This window comes from Microtus pennsylvanicus, chromosome 1, assembly GCF_037038515.1.
Source record: "Microtus pennsylvanicus isolate mMicPen1 chromosome 1, mMicPen1.hap1, whole genome shotgun sequence".
Lineage (NCBI taxonomy): Eukaryota > Metazoa > Chordata > Mammalia > Rodentia > Cricetidae > Microtus > Microtus pennsylvanicus.
In genome coordinates this window covers 132,895,705-132,915,356 of record NC_134579.1, presented here as the reverse complement: position 1 = coordinate 132,915,356, position 19,652 = coordinate 132,895,705, and the positions used below count along the sequence as shown (strand labels likewise).

The 19,652-nt window shown below is 44.7% G+C and overlaps 1 protein-coding gene across 6 annotated transcripts in view; it reads right to left on the bottom strand.

Moving 5' to 3' along the window:
* The window catches only part of Garre1 (granule associated Rac and RHOG effector 1), an 89,010-nt gene extending 73,489 nt beyond the window's left edge, over window positions 1-15,521 (bottom strand). For 2 of the 6 annotated variants that reach the window (XM_075984612.1, XM_075984644.1), the window contains exon 1: window positions 15,435-15,521. The gene's annotated coding sequence lies outside the window, so the exon portion shown is untranslated. Of the gene's footprint in view, window positions 1-2,337; window positions 2,411-6,028; window positions 6,106-15,130; window positions 15,153-15,429 lie in introns of those variants that run through there. The other 4 variants (XM_075984618.1, XM_075984629.1, XM_075984636.1 and 1 more) reach the window with 4 other exon arrangements.
* Between the last annotated feature and the right edge of the window lie 4,131 nt (window positions 15,522-19,652).

The following is a 19,652-nucleotide window of genomic DNA, read 5'->3' as shown; positions in this document are numbered from 1 at the left end:
CGGGCTGGAGAGATGGCTCAGTGGTTAAGAGCACTGGCTGTTCTTCCAAAGGTCCTGAGTTCAATTCCCAGCACCCACATGGTGGCTCACAACCATCTGTAATAAGATCTGGAACCCTCCTCTGGCTTGCGGGCATACATGAAGACAGAATGTTGTACGCATAATAAATAAATAAAATCTTAAAAAAAAAATGTCCAACTCCCAAGAGCAAAACCCAAACATCTCCCCTGGATAATATGGAGACACTGCAGGAAATTCTTCAGGCAGAGTAGTTAAGTCATTGTCGATGAAATTCAAAGCCCAGCAGTTTCCATGTTTTTAATTCTGACTGACACAAACCATATTTAGAAATGAGCTCCAGAAAAAATACTTTGAAAAATTTTCCTCTCAATAGTCATAAATTTAAAATATCCAACCAGACAAAAAAAAATGTCATAGAAGATTCAGTCCTTAATCTGTCCCTTCTTAGATCCCAGCTCTCTTGGCTCCTAAGACCACATCTTAGGTAAAACTCTCTGACATGTCCTCTTAGCTATCCTCCTACACCCTGACTGTTCTCTGTTGCCTCTGTAGTCATCCTCAAGTGCTCAAACACCATCATATCCTCCCTGGGAAGACTGTGTTCCTCTGCCCTTCCCAAGCACCCCACCTCCTCCCTCACCTAAAACCATCTACTTCTTTTATGACCCATCTTCCTTGTCACAACAGTTGGCTGAGTTTTTCATCGGGACCACGATCTCCTAAAACAACCAGTCTACATGTTCCCTCCCAGCATCTGGAAGGCTCTCTGGGCTTATGCTCACATTTCTTGGGAAGTCTTGGAAGCAGTTTGAATAAAGACTGAGTTAAAGGCCATGTTGTGTTCTGCCTGATCCTGTCTCTACATTAGCATCACTGCCCCAAAACACAGTTTATCAGAACTAGCCATCTCCCCAGTATGTGCCTGCTATCTCAAAGGCAGGGTTCACTCAAGACATTCAAGAATCAAGGGCTGAGCCACTAGTTTAGTAAGTAAAGTACTTGCCATGAAAGCAAAGACTGGAGTTTGATTTTCCAATGCCCACATGAAAAGTGGATGGAATGCATGGTTACAATCCCAATGCTGGGGAGGCAGAGACAGGAGAGTTCCTGGAGTTCACCAGTCAGCCAGACTAGGCTAATCATCAAATACCAGGTCCCAGACAGAGACTGTCTCAAAAACTAAAATAGGCCCGGGGTAAAGGACTCTTGAAAAGCAATACCTAAGGTTGACTTTTGGTCCCTACATACATACACAAAATGTTCATGGGCACCTGCACACACCCATGGCCAATACACACTCCTACACAATCTTCATATGCACACACAAATACAGAAGATATCCAAAAATCACTTGGGAGGTAGCAGCAGAAGGATGGTAAGTTTGAGGGAATCCTAGGCTATATGGCAAGACCAAGGAGACTGGAACGGAGGGAGAAAAGAAGAGGAAAGTCAGAGAAAAGGAGGGAGGGCTAGCCTCCTGCTTGCTATCTCTGAGCTGTGTCCCAGTCCAAGGCACATGCACTGATGGAAAGCCTCCTGTGAGCAATCCAGAGATCCTGCTAAACATCCTCTAAGATACAGAGCAGCCCTCTCTGCATCCACTCCAACATGCCAACAGCACCACTACTACTGAGAAACCTGATCAACAAATGCTTCAAGCACTTTCAAGCTACCTAATGTATTATGGAATTATTTCTTGGCTCCATGTGGTAGTATACAACATCTGCAATCTCTACATTCAGAGGGCTGAGGCAGGAGGATCATGACAGTTCATGGATAGTCTGAGCTACATACTGTCTCAAAACAAGACCAATAAAGTTACTATTTCTGCACAAATGCTACAAACTTGAATAAGCCACAAGCTCCTAAGACACCAAGAGGTATCACTGGGAAAGAGATGATGGGTAAATGCTAATTTAGTGGTTTAAAAAACTATTTTGTGAGTTCCAAGAAGGGGAGCCTCAGAGATCAAGACTCTGGCTATAGATCCTAATACTGGCCAGGGTTTCTCAGTCTACTTCCTACCTGCCAGCAAGGCCACTTCAAGAACTCAGAATCCACACTTCCAGATCTATTCTTGTGTGTACACATGCTTGTAGGGGCCAGAGGTCAACACTGGGCGTCTTCTGACAGTCTCTCAAAGCCCATGTACTCACTAACTCCGCCACACGGACTGGTTTGTGAGCACCAGGAGTCTGTCCATATACTCCCTGGCCCCAAATGCTTTTCCACGCAAGTGCAGGGATCCTAACTGAGGATTTCATGCATGTCTTTTCCCCACTGTGCTACCTCCCCTAGCCCCAGTCCCATTCTTACCTGCAGCAGACCCATCCCTTCAACTGACCCTGGTGCTCCAAGCCAGAACACCTACTTATGCTGTTCAGGCTGAATAAAGGCATCAGAAGACCGAACAGCAATCTTCCCCAACCCCCAGGCCTAAGGAGGACATGACATCACCTCAACCCTATCACAATGTCCCCGTGACTCCCAGAGGAAGGAGGCCCAAAGGTGGAAAGTACTGCATGCCTCAGACTCTAAGGCTTCATCCTCTGCCACCTCAAATCAGTGCTCAGCATCAGCCAGCGAGGAGTGGCCTCATTTCCTGTGCAAGGCCAGTAAAAATAGGAAGTGGGGGAGGAAGTTCACAAAGTAGAAACAAAAGTAATCATGGCCCAGTTTCCTGAACACAAATCACTGAAAGGCAGGCAAGGCGAGCCAAGGCCAGAGGAAAGGAAATGACTCTTCTGTGTCCGGCAAGCCCATACCATTTTCAGTGCAAGAGAGGCAGCCTCTTAACCAAAAAACTGGACAAAGCCGGACGCCAGCTATTACATGGAAATCAATGTAAAGCATGTAATTCAAAGACTCACACGGACTGCTGAAATGTGAATCCTATCAGCACACATTCAGTCTATGGAAAAGTCCTGGGTGGTCATGATTAAGTTCTTCTTCTAGATAGAAATGACAGAAGGGCTGGAGAGATGGCTCAGTAGTTAAAAGTGCTTGATGCTCTTCTAGAAGACCGACCTACAGAATCTGCCCAGTCACACAGACATGAACAAAAGAGACACGCAGGTCCTGCTCTCAAGCATCTATCAACACAGGATGGGGATTGCCTCTGAGCTGACAGTTGCTCTATCAACTTTACCACAAAACAAGGCATTTTTCCACAAAACCAAAGCAAAGTAGTGGTTCTACAGCATTTTATATCTGTGATCTACAAACAGTGGATCATTTCATTTAAGAAGAAAAACTGCTCCAACCACCAAGTCAACATAGTTGAGATTTACTCTAAAATAACAGAGGTTTAAAACAACAAAAAGATAAGCCAAATGTGTTAAACGGTCACTTTGAGGGATAGGCTTAATTTTGTTTAAATTGAGGGTTAGTGGGGCTAGAGAAATGGATGGGAGTGAATGGTCAAAGAGGACTCAGTTTGGTCCCAAGCACCCAAATGAGGCCGCTCCCAACTAACTCCAGTTTGAAAGAATCCGATACCCTCTGGCTCCCAAAGGGCACCTGCATGCACATGGCGCATGTAAACAAACACAGGCACATATATGTACAACCATACTTACATATGAATAAAAAAATCTTTAAAAAAAAATCACTGTCTTAGTCTTGTTTGTGTTTTTTTTTTAACATGGGAGAAAAAAATCAGTCTTTTAGTTGTTGTTGGTGGTGGTGGTGATAGTTCTTTGTTTTGTTCTGGTTTGGTTTTGGTTTTTGGAGACAGGGTTTCTCTGTGTAGCTTTGGAGACTGTCCTAGAACTCTCTCTGTAGACCAGGTTGGCCTCGAACTCATGGAGATGCTCCTACCTCTGCTTCCCCAGCGCTGGGATTAAAGGTGTGCACCACTACCACCACCCAGCTGTTCTGGATTTTTTTTTAAGCAGCTACTACACCAATAGTGAAAAAGTAAATGAGATAGACGATAATCAGCACATATTCACCTTAACACAATTAATGTCTATTTAGTAGCGGTAACAAAAAAAGATACAATTATTCCTTGACCTGCTGCATTAGTCATTACTCTGATTTCCTAGTGACTGAAGGACTTACTTTACTCTGTATTTAAAACGTTTACTCTTTTTACAAAGCTATAACCTCTCAGAACTTGGTACCATTGAGCAAAGTGCTAAAACTAACAAAGTAACTTTACCACAGAGACACTGCAAACCAAACACAACACAGACCCTGAAAAGGAGAACTGGGCATGACAGCACAAGCCTGACATCTCACCACTTGGGAAGCACAGGCTCTAGGATCATGAGTTCAAGACCAACCTCAGAATCAAGAGCAAACTCTTGGGGAGAGTCTGTCTACAAACACTGAACTATAACATCAACAAAGATTGACAATGCTGGGCAGGGGGGAAGTCTCACTTGTGGCCTAGGCTGACCTTAAACTCATGACAGTCCTGCCTTAGCCTCCTGATTGCAGGATAACAGCAGTGTACTACCACATCTGGGAAAGCTGGCTCTTACAATTCTGAAATGTTTGCTAGGATAAGATCAAGTTTTCATTTATAAGACTGGGGCTGAAGAGGTGGCTCTAATTATCTAGATAAATAGATAGATAATGATCTATCTGGATATCCATCCTATGGATCATTATCTTTCTGACATCTCTGTCCCAAGTGACTGTCTGCTTCTATCAAAACTCCAGGTTCTTTACATAGCTGGTCTTAAACTCACGATACTCCTCCTTCATCTCCTAAGTGTTGACATTACAGGCTTGTGCCATCACACCCGGGGTTTGAGATTCCTCTAACCCTTTCCTTGAGTTTAGCTAACATTCTAGCGCACCTCACAGGACTTACAGAAACAATTTACTCACACTGACCAGTTTATTGTAAAGATTCTCACAAAGGACTGAATGAAGAGATGCGATACTCTCTCCAGGCCTGCCACCCTCTAGAAAACCTCCAGAAGCTCTGAGCCTTGGCATATGTGGAGGCCTCATGACTCAGGCAGGACATGAAACCCCAGCCGCTGATGATCATTCACTAAATCCTCCTCCTGTCCCAATCCTCAGATGTCACCTAAGTTTGTTCAGGTAACTAGCACCTAGCCTGAAGCTCTTCAAGGGCTGCCAGCCATCAGTGACCTCATTAGTATACAAAAACGTATTTACTCGTTCAGAGGCTCCACAAATTTCAGGGGTTCCTGTCATGATGGAAAAAAAAATCAAATAGGTATTTCTCAACTATCACATCAAAACAATTTTCAAGTCAGGTAAGATGGCATGCATGTGTAACCCAGCGCTCTGAAAACTGAGGCCAGAGCACAGGCAGTTCTAGGCCAAGCTGAGCACAGGAAGACACTGTCTGAAAAAAAGAAAAAATAGCTTGAAAATTTGCAAAACAAGTTGAACTAGTACAAACTTATTATTGTGTCCTTTAGAAAACTATTTAAGAGGCTGGAGAGATGGCTCAGCAGTTAAGAGCACTGGCTGTTCTTCCAGAGGACTTGGGTTCCATTCCCAGCATCCACATGGCAGCTAACAACTCTCTATAACTCTAGTTCCAAAGGATCTAACATCCTCTTCTGATCTCCACATGCATGCACATGCTGTACATACATGCATGCATATAAGACATTTATATACCTAAAATAAATCTTTAAAAATAGAACATTATTTTTAAAAACTTAAACTTCTACACTGCTACTCAGTAGTATATGTCAAAATAAAAATTAGAAATTACCTTTCTTACTATGAAGGAGTATTATGTGAATTTAGAGTCATTTCAAATTTAAGGTAATTTCTGGCCAGACCTGGTATCACACATCTCTAACTGGTGAGGAAGATCAAGAGTTTAAATTGGATTGGTTTAATCCCAACACTCAGGAGGCAGAGACAGGTAGATCTCTGAGTTTGAGGCCAGCCTAGTCTACAGAGTGAGTTCCAGGACAGCCTGCTACAAAGAGAAACCCTGTCTTGAGAAAGAGAGAGAGAGAGAGACAGAATGAGTTAGTTTAGGATGGGCACAGACAGTAATACATACCCGTAATCTCAGCACTCTCTGTGAGTTCCAGGCCAGCCTGATCTACAGAGTGAGTTCCAGGACTACAAAGAGATATCCTGTCTCAAAAAAAATAAAAAAAAAACTCAAAAGAGAGATAGAGAATTTAAGAGTAACTTAGGCTATATACAGTAAGGCTCTTGTCTCAAAAACAAAAACAAAACAAAAAAAATCAAACAAACAAAAATGCAAGGTATCCATGAATGATTTTTGCTAATTGATAACTACGGTGTCTCTCCTCCAAGCTGGGAACACTGACTCTAGTTTTATACACCCTGCAAGTCCTACCATCTGTCAAGAAGACCAGCAAGTGAGAGACAAAATTCAGCAGATCACACCATCAGAGATGTGGAACACTGTGTGTATCTGTGTGTCTGTGTATGATGGGTATCAAACTCAGTGTTCTGCCCATGTTAAGCAAACATTCTTGCACTGAGTTATATCCAAAGGCCAGAAATGTAGAAATTCTATGATAATCTCCTCACCATGGGCTCCCTACCCAGGGAAGGCTCATGCTGGCTTCCTACTCTGCTACTTTCCCAGGCCATAAGCCTTTACATTTTCAACTACTGAGGTCTTAAGATATACATAGCTCTGCTCCAGACATCAGGGATACGGAAGTGCTGCCTAGTTCAATAGGCTAGTAAGGCCCTTACTGCTGCTAGGTGAAAGATGTTCCAATACAAACAAACTTCAGGAAAGCCACGTGCTGTCAAAATGCAGTGGCTATTGCTATGGCCTGGGCCTCCTGATTCACCTAGATGTGAACTTCTGCTCAGCAAACATGTGCCAAAGGAAAGGCACTTAGCGACTATGACCTTAAGCAAGCCAGCTGAAATCTCGTGCGGCTGTTTCCTTAGTAAAATGGCACAGCTAAACTCCATGGAGCACAGGACTTAGCACATCTCCAGCCTCAGGAAATAGAAACAGCCACTCTTCAAGAGGCCTTGAGCTAGCACAGAGATTCCTCATTCTGGTCAAATTGACCCCAATCACCACTGAAGTTAAAAGCATACGAAATAGTGCCCACTTTCCTGCAGCTGTGGCCCCCAACTCTCAGAGCTCAGGCAACAAACTAAAAGTGTCACCTGGTACGCTCAAGATAAAGAAAAGAAGGTCATGGCTCTTCCCGCTTCTCTGCTCATCACCCCTGCCACTTCAGCCCCGCGCTATAGGAAGTGGTGGACACAGCAGAGGAAGGGGCACTATCACCTCAAATTACAAAGCACAGGACAAAGTTACTTACGCATACCATTCTCCCCGCCCTTGAGACTCAGGGGCAGCTCAAGTCCTCGGGAGCTGCTGAGAGGGCCCACTTTCCCCTCTCCTTGCCTAGATCACTGAAGCCCAGGACATGTGAGTCTGGGAGCCAGGCCAGTGTTCCTCAGCCTCTGGGACAAGGGTGACAGGGTAGAGAAGACTGAGCTCTTCCCAGGTTCCTTAACCATAACTGAATCTCTTTAGTATCTAATTCCCAAGTCATTTTTAGTAAGAAAATGTGATTGCTTTTGTGGTAGTATCTAGCTCTAATTCTATATTCAAAGCTTCCTACTGCTTACCAGAGCTCTGTGAGTTCCAAGGCAGCTTGGTCTAAACAGTGAGGTCCAGAAATGCCAGAGATACAAATAGTGAGACCCTGACCCAGTATCCCCCCCCAAGAAAAAGAAAGAGAAAGGTTTAAAAGTAGGGTCAGTAATATGGTTCAATGGGTCAGTGGGTAAAGCTACTTGCTACCAAGCCTGATGATCCGATTTCCATCCCAGGACCCACAACGTAGAAGCCAAAATCCAATTTCTCTGATTATTATCCTCTGATATCCACATGTATGCCATGGTACTCATGCCCACACATATACACTAACAAACTTTCAAATGTAATAAAGAATTTAAAAAGGAATGCCACATCAAGGGATGAATTTTTTTTTTTTTGAGACAGGGTTTTTTAGTATAGCCTTGGCCTTCCTGGACCTCACTCTGTAGACTAATCTGGCCTCAAACTCAAAGATCCGCCTGTCTCTGCCTCCTGAATGCTGGCGTTAAATGTGTGCACCACCACTGCCTGGCTCAAGGGATGAATCTTAAAACTGACAGTAAGTGCACACGCTTTTGTCAAGAAAACAAATGGCACTAGCCAGGAATACATAGTGAGACCCTGTCCCCAAAAGAAAAGCAAACAATGGCAGCATGAACTACAAGAACCAACTTGGAAGGGGTCCACATGTATTGCATTAAGAGATTTATTACCTAAACCAGACATGAGTTCAAAGGCAGAGTAACATTCTATCATTTTATACCAATGGCATACAAACACCAGAATAACCCAATTACAGACCCCTCTAATCTATTTCCTGTTTCTCAATCCTTTGTGTCAGGTTGTCTGGGACACACATCACCCTTGGAACAAGACCTGCAGTAAGTCGGGGGGTGGGGATGGCATATACTCATAATCCCAGCACTGCAGAGGCAAAGGGGAAAATAAATAGCTCCAGGCTAGTCTGGCTACACAGCCAGATACTGTCACCAAATGTATTTTTTTAATGTGCACTGATGTTTTGTCACGGGTGTTAGGTCCCCTGGAACTGGAGTTACAGACAGCTGTGAGCTACCATGTGGGTGCTAGGAACTGAACTGCCACCACCATGATGGATGTAAGCCACACGTTCACTTTACTGTAGTGCACAATAACAAACACACATTCCTGCCAGGATCTGCTCTAAGGGCTTTATAGTAACACAGTAGAGCCTCGCTGTAAGCTTAGTGTGGCGGCTCGCACCTAGAAGCTGGGGCATGAGAACTGCTGTGGTGTGAGGCCAACAGCCGGTTTGGACCACGTCTCAAAGAGAAGAAGAAAAACCACACTGTAACCCTAGACATCATTACCGCTCCTATTTTCAAACTGATCTCTTCAAAAGAGAAGAGAGCTGAGCGACGGAGAGGCTAATGAGTAGTGGGTGGTGTGGAGACTGCAGACTGGCTAGCACTTGCTCTTTGCTCCCTCTGGACACGACTGGGTATGCACAGACATCTATTTTAAAATGTATTCATCTTAAATTGAAAATAATAGACAGAAAAAAAGCATGGCATATAAAATGATACCCAAGACAGTGTAAAATCAGGTAAGGCATGGGGCATACACCAGAAATCTCAGGACTTGGGAGACTAAGGCAAGAGGATCTTGAGTTCGAGGCTAGCTTGGGCTAGTCAGCAAAACCCTGTCTCAAAATCATTATTATTTTAATGTTAGGGTAGTTAAACATTTACTGTTTGCATTAGAAAATTAAAAGTACTGTCGGAGCTGGGCAGTAGTGGTGCACGCCTTTAATCCTAGCATTCAGGTTGCAGGTGGATCACTATGAGTCTGAAGTTAGCCTGGTCTACAGAGTGAGTTTCAGGATAGCAACGACTACACAGTGAAACCCTGTCTCAAAAACCAAAGAAAGAGACAGAAGGAAAGGAAGAGGGGTGGTTATACTACAGAACCTATTCAAAATTAACCTCAGAGAAATGGGGGGAAAGGCATCTAGCTAAGAATTATATTGAAGTGGGTAAGTCGAACTTAGTTCTTCCTGAAAACGAGATGAGGATACATTTCACATTTGAGACAGTTTTTGACCCAGTGTGGACACATACTTGTAATGCAAGCACTCAGGAGGCTGAGGCAGACTGGATTACTTAACAACCTGAGTTTTTTTCTGCAGCCTCATCCCAAAGGCAACCAATTCTTTTTCTATTACCTGCCCCCAGGATCTATTTCTCTCTCTAACTCAAACAGACAGACACATAAGTACACTGCCCTGCAATTTGCTCTTATGGAGTGATTTAATTTTTGGTTTGAGGATACTGAGAATCACAGTCAGGGCCCTCACTGTGATGCTCTACACACCCGCGGCTAACCCTCACTCTAAGTTGTGCCTATTTTCCATCTTAACCTAAGAGGTCTCATGAAATAGAAGATTTGGGGAGGGTGTAGACTCCACTGGGAACGGCATTCACAAAGAGCTCTTCAATGTACAAAGACATTTAGAAGTACCCTTGAAGCAGTGTGTAGGCTAACTGGAGGTGACAGACACTGAACATGTCAGTTCTCTATGTATCACAGGGCTGTGAAGACTACACAAAGGAATAGACACCAAATACCTAGTGTCAGACCCGACTAGCAGTGAGCCCACAGTGGCACAGAGAGCACTATTAATTACACACAGCAGGCTGCCTTACCTCCACACCTTCATTCCTGCCATCACCCGCCTAAGCATCCTCTGCTCTTACAATGGAACTGGAGTCAAACTCTCCTCTCCCCCACGCTATTCAGCTAAGCTCAACCTTCTTCAGAAAGTTTCCCTCTGACACCTTCAAGGTTGGCTTTCCTGCCTGAGCAGTTTGGGAAGAGCCTGTCTGTCATCACTTCCCACAGTCTCAGTGAGGCCAAGGAATAGTTTCAGAGGCACTAGCTGGGCTCAAAGAGAACTGATGCATTGACTTGGAGGCCGGTTACTGAGTGTGCACACACCAAAAGAGCTAGCCCTCGCTGGAATTTTATCAGACTTGAAGTCCTCACGGCAATACTGAAAGAAATGAGCCATACTCTCCCCATTCTACAGATACAGCATACAGTGTCCCAAGACCAGAATCTACTACGGCACTTTAGATAGAGCTCTGAACACCTCTCTTTGGCAAGAAATTTCCAGATGAAACTATGCAGGGTATAAGCAAGGTGGCCCCTCTCTTTGATACTGCAGGGGTTATGTAACACTCTTGGTCAGGAGTCCAGACAGAGAACCCTCACACCACTTAAGCTAGTACCAAACTTCCACAGACACCATCCCAAACCTCTGCCAGAAACTCAGTCTTTCTTGGGGGATACAATTTAAATTTAAGCTTTCTGGCCACAAACACATTCCAAACATGCCTTCCTTGGGGTTATAGCTGGGTCAGTTTGGGTTGAATTTAAAGTTTTCCCTGAAATTTGTCTAACTCTATTTACAAAACGTCTCTTGGCTTAAGCGTGTATCTTTTCTATAGATATCAAATGTGTATTTTTAATTTAATCTCTGATGTTGAATTAAGAATTCAACAAATTCTTAATTGTTTCCAGAACCATGTGTTCTAGACCCTGGAGATAAATGCAGTGAACAAAATAGGCAAGATTCTTGGGGCTGGAGAGATAGCTCAATCATCAGTGGTCTGCCAAAGGACCTAGGTTCAACTCCCAGCACCCAAATGGCAGCTCATACCTGTCTGTAACTCCAGTTCCAGGGTTTCTGACACCCTCACACAGACTAAAACACCAATGCAGGTAAAACACCAATAAACATAAAAATAAATTAACAGAAAAAAAATAAAAACAAACCAGGCAATATTCCAGAAATTTGGCAGTTTTTGGTGTTTCCCTTCTAGGTACTTTAGACACTTCAGAGCAATGGCTGTTCTGTCTTCTCCAGGCTGTCTCTTAGCTCTATATTCTGATTTCCCAATAAAACAATAGCCCATACTGTAGGGGACTGTGAACTAACTAAGGTTACATTCTTCCTAACCAGAGTAGAACTAAAGCAGTCCCTAAGAAAAAAGAAACAAAGTCCAAATTAAGGTGCAGGGGAGGCAACGTGTAGTGGAACATGCCTTTAACCCCAGTACTTAGGAGGGCAAAGCAGACAGAGCACTGTGAGTTTGAGGCCAGCCTGGTCTACACAGTGAGTTCCAGGACAGCCAGCGCTACATAAGAAAAACCCTGTCTCAAAATAAAAACCACAAAGGTGTAGGGAAGAATGCAAATCACAAGAGTGACCTGAGTCACTAAGGAAGATGAGACTGTGGGATGTCAACTAGTAAGAACATTAGATTCACCCTAGAAGTGATGAAGGACTCCATGTCTAGTGGTCATTTAGAAGGAAATAAAGAATTAACAGAAGAACGAGAATTGAAGCCAGGTATGAAGTCACATGCCTATAGTCCCAGCACTTGGGAGACTGAAGCAGGAGGATCTCTCAAATTGGAGGGTAGCTTGGGTACACAACAAGACTCTATGTCCAAAAAACAAAAGCAGAAGAACACATGAACACACACAGAGCGAGAGAGAGAGAGAGAGAGAAAGAGAGGGAGGGAGAGAGAAAAAGAGAGAAGCCAAGCCCAAGTAGGGGTAGAGATGTCATTCCAAGGACCCAGGGACAGTGAAGTAAAGTGGTATCTACTTCCAAGTCTATTCTGGATGTGAATGGATGTAATGATATTTCATTTGCATTTTAATAAATAAATCTTGCCTGTGGTCAGTACAAAGCAGCCACACTAGTCAGTCACACAGGCCAAGCCAGCTAGCTCAGTCAATAGAGCATAAGACTCTTAATCTCAGGGTAGTAGGTTTGAGCCCCTCGTTGGACACCAAACACCACGAATAATAAAAACCCAGAGACACATATTGAGGTTCAACCTGAAAAGTAAGAACAGTCAAATCACTAGAGAGCTCTGAACTCTTTGAAATCTTCAGACTAAAAGAGAAAACATTCCTGTTTCATTCCGCCTTATAGTCTACTCTAGTGCACCACCAACTCCCGGCCTCTATGGTTAACTAGGGTAGCTGCTGAGATTAAAAGTATGTGCAACCACTGCCTGGCCTCTATGGTTAACTATTGTGTGTGTATTAAGGGGAGGGAAGAAGTATGAGATTAGGCCTCAGAAAGTGGCACCAGACAGGCAAGACAAAGTGGAGCAGTAAAGACAAGGTAAGAAAATGGATACCACTGCTCTGAGGTGGCCAGCCAAGAGCAAGGCTGATTCATAACAACAAGAATGACTGCCCACACCAAACAATGACAGTCACAAGATCTGAGGAGGCAGCAGTGGTGTAGTGCACACAGAGCCATGTTCAAACTTCTGAGATCAGGGGATGAAAAACGGCTCAGAAATTAAGGGCACTGGTTGTTCTTGCAAAGACCTGGGTTTAATTCTCATCACCCACATGGCAGCTCACAACCACCTGTAATTTCAGACCCAGAGGACAGGAAGCCCTCTTCTGGCTTCAGTGGGCACTGTACACCCATGGTACAGCCACACATTTAAGCAAAACGCCCATACATGTAAAATAAAGTAAGTAAAATCTCAAAGTCCTAAGTTGGATCCTAAAGCACAGCAGATAGGAAATACAACTAAACAAAATGAAACGGGAAGAAGAGCAAGCAGTGACTGGCAGGGTCAACCAACTAAGAAACCCTCACATGGACAGTATCAGAAAAACATTTAGAGCACAACTCAACACTTCAGGCTCTTTTTGAATTAATACTGATTGAGAGGACCCAGTAATGTGCTCTTCCCGCCCTAAACAAAGCAATTCCTTGTTCTAGCCAACATTCTTTGTCCATCTAGGAAAACCATTATTTTCCACTGAGGACAAAGTCTCACAGGAGAAGGGACAGAGTGGACACACAACCCATGGGATGTTCTAGCCTCCGAGCTCAATAGTGACGTCCCTGGAACGTGGAAGATCAAGGAGACACACAGCTCCTGGTGTAGGGGACTTGACGTTCTCGACAAAGTAAGTATTTAGGATTTTGTTTTTGTTTTTTTTAAGGATGCTTAAAGCATGCTGTCTTCCAAAAAATCCAGAGATAATTTTAGATTGAAAAAAATCTAGGCTTGCCAAGGGAATCTGAGAACTTTTCTATCTTGGTCTCCAATGCTAACCTACGTATTCGTGTGCAAAAATAGAGGAAGATTAGAATCTCAAATGCCAGACTGAAAAGTTGCCACAACAAACCTGCACTCTTCATATGGAGTCCGTTATCATATGTCAGCCAGAGAGCAAATGGAACAGCAACGAAACCTTTTAATATATTTCCTATGTATATATATAACATTTACACCAAATGTAAAGTATTCCCTGAACTTGTAAAGGAGACATTTTTTTAAGATTGCAAAAAGAAAAAAATGTATTATTTTCAAGGCACATAAAAACATTCAAACACATACCAAATCAAATCTGTAAGTAGCCCTTTGCAAATACATTCTTAGAACTTTAAGCCTAAAATAAGACTTGTTGAGGAAGTTAAAGTTTATTACGGTTACTGGATGACTACCCTGCCACTTGGGAAATAGATCTTAAAATAAAAATAAAAACAAAAAGGCAGGGCCTGTTAGCCTATGGTTCTAATTCCAGCACTTGAGAAGCAGAAGTAGAGAGATCTCTGTGAGTTTAGAACCAGCCTGGTCTACACAGTGAGACCCTGTCTCAAATAAGTAAATGAGTAAATAAAAACAAACAAAAAGGTTAAAAAAATTTTTAGGCAATTATGAGAAGCAAACATAAACGGAATTTTCTACAATACTGGGTTCGAGATTTCCAAATATATCAACAAGGCGAAAAACGGAATGTTACCTTTGACCCCCATTTGTAAATTTATCCCAAGAAGACAAAAAATCAGATAAATCTTTTTTGGCATAAGTATTTATCTTGTGACAAAGAGGAAAACAAGTAGTCATCAGGGCTTGGATAAATTATGGTACCCGATGGTCTACATACAACAAACATACAAAATGACACACACACACATAAAAACATACGTGTGTGTATGTGTATATATATCTGCATTGACTGATGTCACCAAAATCTTAGCAGTGGTTGTCACCTTGTCCTAGGTTGTGGGACCGTGGTCATTTTCTCCCCTGACACTAGCGTGCTGCCGAGAATGTTTTTACAAGGACAGAAGAATGAATCGCTTTCATAATGGCAGTGGGTGAGGAAGGGCACGGACGAGCTATTTTCAAATTGGGGGCTCCCCAGGCTGAGAAATTTCCCAGGCAAATTTGGTTAAAGTATAAACAAAATTCTTATCATGCCAAGCAGGCGTGCTCTTTTTCCCTTGCTCCACGCGGGGCAGGAAGACACACCCCTGACCCCTGCGCTCGCCCCGCGGGCGTGGATCCTTCCTAGCCCTAGCCCAGCCTTGGCCCTCCCGACCCCCGCCGCACCCACGGGCTCAGAGGGGAGCCAAGAAGGGGCGCGAGGACGGCCGGGCAGCCGCGGGGCGGCCTGAGGGCAGCAGCGCCCGCCCGTGCCCGTGGACCCAGGTCGCCCACAGGCCGCCAGCCCTTCGCGCACCGCGCAGCGAGCTTCCGGGAGCAGATCCCCCGCGGCGGCCCAAAGCAGAGTCAGGCGTCCTTCAGAGCCGACGCGCCCCCAAGGGTCTCAGTCCCGGGCGCGCGCGGAGAGGCCCCTCCGGGCTTCCGTCCACCCTGCCAGCGCCCGCCGAGCCCGGCGTCCTCCACAGCAGACGAGTGAGGGACGGCGCCGAGGAAAGCGGAGCTCCTCGAGGTCGCCTCGATGCCAGCCGCTATGGCGACCCGTCGCCTGCCGCCCACACTCAGCCCCCGCAGACCCGCGCCCACCGGCGCCCGTACCTCACCTGCGACGCGCCCCGACTCCCAGCGCACCGCCCGGACCGGCTGTGTACACCGGAAGTGACGTCCGCGGTCGGCCCCGCCCCCGCCCCAGGCGGCCGCTGCGGTTCCCGGCCAGAGCCCACCCTCCCCCTGTGCTAGCTGGGCAGCCGTACCGCTCAAAGTCTCTCGGGGTTTCCAGCCCCTGCCGGCACTCTGTAGGAGGTCTCGGTTGCTTGATTGATCATTGAAAATTGATGACTGAAACACTGTCGCTAGACACCAGTACCTGACAGGCTGTGCAGAAGGGGAATAGTACTAGCACCCTCAGGAGTTGAGTCGCGAATGATGGCAAGAGAATACTAGTGTCACCAATCCTTGCGATGATGTTGTAGTGTAGATGGTAGGAGGGGAAAGTGGAAGAGGAAAGGAGTACCCTGACCTAGTGGGTGATCAGGGAATTAGCCCCAGGGAAGGACCAGAAGCTGAGATCCTAAGAAGAAAAAAAAGGGGGGGGGGGATTGTAAAACAAACAGGAATGGCTCAGTGGTTAAGAGCACCGACTGAGATTCCAGAGGACACGGGCTCAGTTCTCAGCAACCACATGGCAGCTAACAACTGGTAACTCTGACAGCTTCACACAGACATACATGCAGGCAAAACACCAATGCACATAAAATAAAAATAAACAATTGCCAGGCGGTGGTGGCATTAAGCCTTTAATCCCAGCACTCAGGAGGCAGAGACAGGAAGGATCTCTGTGAGTTCAAGGTCAGCCTGGTCTACAGAGCAAGTTCCAGGACAGGCTCCAAAGCTAAATAGAAAAAAAACAAAAACAAATAAAACACCTGAAGGAGCACAATATGACGACACACAGCAAAAAGAACAGGCAAGAAGGACCCGGGTGTAGCTCAGCTTGCGCCGGCTTTGCAAAGAGGGTCTGAGAGATTAATAAACAAATGTTTTAGGCCAGGAGTGGTGGCATATGCCTTTAATCCCAGCCCTCAGGAGACAGAAGCAGATCTGTATGAATTTGAGCTCAGCCTGGTCTACATAGCAAATTTAGGGCCAGCCAGAGCTACATAGTAAGATGCTGTCTCAAAAAAGAAAGAAGTGTTTTCCAGTTTGGCATTGGTATAAAAACAGACAGGTGGACCAATGGAATCGAATCAAAGACCCTGATATTAATCCATACAACTTTGAGCACCTCATTTTTTACAAAGAAGCTAAAAATATAAAATGGAAAATAGAAAACATCTTCAACAAATGGTGCTGGCATACCTAGATATCGACATGTAGAAGAATGCAAAGAGATCCATGCACAAAACTCAAGTCCAAATGGATCAAAAACCTCAACATAAATCCATCCACATTGAACCTCATAGAAGAAAAAGTGGGAAGTACACTTGAACACATTTGTACAGGAGACCACTTCCTAAATATAACATCAGTAACACAGACACTGAGAGCAACAATTAATAAATGGGACCTCCTTTGGTAAAGCAAAGGACACAATCAACAAGACAAAGCGACTGCCTGCAAAATGGGAAAAGATGTTCACCAACTCCACATCCGACAGAGGGTTGATCTCCAAAATATACAAAGAACTCAAGAAGCTAGACATCAAACCACTAAATAATCCAATTAAAAATGGGGTACACTTCTAAACAGAGAATTCTCAACAGAAGAATTTCAAATGGCCAAAAGACACTTAACGAAATGCTCAACATCCTTAGCCATCAGAGAAATGCAAATCAAAACAACTCTGAGATTCCATTTTATACCAGTCAGAATGGCTAAGATCAACAACACGGAGGACAGCTTATGCAGGAGAGGATGTGGAGTAAGGGGAACACTCCTGCAGTTGCTGGTGGGACTGCAAACTGGTACAGCCCCTTTGGACATCAGTATGGTGATTTCTCAGAATATTAGGAATCAATCTACTTCAAGACCACTCTTGGGCATATACCCAAAAGAAGCATACTCACACCACAAGAACATTTGCTCAACTATGTTCATAGTAGCATTATTCATGGTAACCAGAATCTGGAAACACCTAGATGCCCCTCAACCACAGAATGGATAAAAAAAAATGTGGGGGCTGGAGAGATGGCTCAGTGGTTAAGAGAATTGCCTGCTCTTCCAAAGGTCCTGAGTTCAATTCCTGGCAACCACATGGTGGCTCACAACCATCTGTAATGAGGTCTGGTGCCCTCTTCTATGCGTAATAAATAAATAAACAAACAAACAAATAATGTGGTACATTTACACAAAAGAGTACTAATCAGCAGTAAAAAACAATGATACCTTGAAATTTGCAGGCAAATGGACGCTCTAGAATAAAAAACCATACTGAGTGAGGTAACTCAGACCCAGAAAGACAAATACAGTATGTACTCACTCATAAATGGATACCAGACATAAAACAAAGGAGAACCAGGCTAAAGTCCACACCCCAGAGAAGCTAGAACCCTCTTCCAGAAACGGAAGTGCATGCAGAAATGCACAGCTAACCACTGGCTGAGCACCCAGAGTACAATCAAAGAAAGGGGGAAGCGATAAGGTGAACAAAGTGGCCAAGACCGTGATAGGGTGGCCCACAGAATCAGCTGACCTGAGCAAGTGATCACAGACTCCGGACTGACAACTGGGGAACCTGCATAGAACCGAACTAGGACCCCTGAATACAGGTGACAATGGTGTTATTTGGGCAGTATAAGGGGTCACTGACAGTGGGACCAGAATCTAACTCTAATGCATGAACTAACTTTGTGGAGCCCATTCTCTATAGAGCGATACCTTGCTCAGCTGTGACACGGGGATAGGAGACTTGGTCCTGCTTCAGGAGGTGATGGCACAGACTTGGTTGACTTCTCAGGGGGAGCCTAATCCTCTCTGAGGAGCAGATGGGGAAGTGGGGGAGGAAGAAGGGAAGGGGAATTGGGATTGGTATATACAAAATAGTTTTTTTTTAAAAAAAGAGGTATTTTCAAATGTTTGATCTTCAAGAAACTAGAGAATGTTGCAAAACCCCAGTTTTAAACAGGTGACATTTTGATCACACTTGGGGAGCTTTCAGGATTGCTCTGGCTGTAGTATGAAAGGGGGTGCAAGAATGAATGCATGGGGCCGAGATTCAGTTTAGCAACAGAGAAGCCTTGGGGAAAGAATGGATGTAGATTTTGATGCAGTTTATGAAAACAACAAGACCTTTCAGGACCGGAGTGTGTTTGGCCCAAGGACTCAGTGATCACCAAAGATCCATGTGGGATAGCAACTACAAAATTGACTGTCTCACACTACTAAAGATTAAAGACACAAACACTGTAGGAGTGTGATGGAGGTAATCTTTATATTAAAGAGAAATAAAGAAAAGCAAAAAAGTAAGGAAGGGTGAGGGAGACTCCCGAGGTGTATAGATTGAGCATAGAAGGAAAGTGAGGCTCAGCCTGGGGGTCACAAATTGGTCCTGGAGCTTTTTGTGAGGCTCTGGCTGAAGACTGGGCGATGTTCTCAGCTGGCTCCTTAGAAGATGCTATATTCTGGGGCCCGTGGTGGCTCAGTGACTAAGAGCACTGGGACTGTTTCTCGCCAAGGATCTTGATGTGGTTCCCAGCACCACAGGGTGCTTCACAACCATCTGAAACTCCGGTTCCAGGATATCTGATACCCTCCTCTGACCTCCTCAGCCACCAGGCACTCGCAGGACACACATACATACATGCGCGCAAAGCACTCATACACATAAAAGAAAATAAATCTATTTTAAAAATTAAGACCACCCTAGAGGCCGAGGTAGGTGAATCTCTGTGAGTCCAAGGCCAGCCTGGTGTACAGAGCTAGTTCCAGGACAACTAGGGCTACACAGAGAAACCCTGTCCCAAAAAAACAAAAGATAAAATAAGACCATATTCTATGTGTGCTATTATTGTCCAGCCATCAAAAGGTTCACACTCACCAGGCAGTGGTGGTGCACGCCTTTAATCCCAGCACTCGGGAGGCAGAGACCAGTGGATCTCTGTGAGTTTGAGGTGAGCCTGGTCTACAGAACAAGTTTCAGGACATGTTCCAAAGCTACAGAGAAACCCTGTCTCAAAAAAAGTTCACACTCTGTTTGCATGTTGCCTACCCAGTCAGGAGTGGTTGAACCCCATTGGCCGTCAAGTATTGCCAACTGCACCAAGCTATCCCATTCTCACAGCTCCTTGTCCCTGGGGGAACTGGCATCTCATTCCTGGAATAAG